This window comes from Charadrius vociferus, unplaced genomic scaffold (genome assembly GCF_000708025.1).
Source record: "Charadrius vociferus isolate BGI_N301 unplaced genomic scaffold, ASM70802v2 scaffold838, whole genome shotgun sequence".
Taxonomy (NCBI): domain Eukaryota; kingdom Metazoa; phylum Chordata; class Aves; order Charadriiformes; family Charadriidae; genus Charadrius; species Charadrius vociferus.
In genome coordinates, this window is record NW_009649487.1 from 810,124 (window position 1) to 810,733 (window position 610).

Below are 610 nucleotides of genomic sequence, written 5' to 3' on the forward strand. Positions count from 1 at the left end.
CTGCCCCGGATCCAACCACGATTCCCCTGCGCACATCCCCACGGATGGAAACCTGAGTCCCAACAAGTGTTCTCCACAGCTGAACTTCTGCTAAATCCTGTATTCTGAATAAAAAAATCTTTATTAACTTAACCTGCAAAGTTCCTGCCCTCTCCAAGGGAGGGGGACCAACCCCAAAACGCACATTATTTTAAGCAAAAGATGCATTTTGCCCCATGTTTTGCCATCTCCTGGAGACATTCGTGCTGCAGGTTTGACGTGGGGAAGGGACCCACAGCTGTCCTTCCCCATCCCCACCTTGCACGGATGCAGCTGGCACCCAGATGGCTCTTGCTTATATATATGTATATATAAAGTATATAAATATATATATAAATAGGAAAAGCCATCAGAAACGAAGGAGGGGATTAATCACGCCACGCGAGGAGGAGGGAGGCGGCGCGCACTCCAGCTCCGAAGAGCCGCAATCGGATAATCAAGGCGAGCGCTGGCAGCGAAGTGGCATCTCGACGTCTCGTTATTCCTTCCGCGACCTCCTCTCCTCCCTCCTTTTCCTTTTCTTTTTTTTTTTTCCTCCTCCTTTTTCCCCCCTCCACGAATCCATCTCTCC

General features: G+C 49.7%; 1 protein-coding gene across 1 annotated transcript in view; it reads right to left on the reverse strand.

Annotated features, from left to right (window-relative positions):
• ARHGEF10L (Rho guanine nucleotide exchange factor (GEF) 10-like) overlaps positions 1–610 on the reverse strand; it is a 106,192-nt gene that overhangs the window by 53,583 nt on the left and 51,999 nt on the right.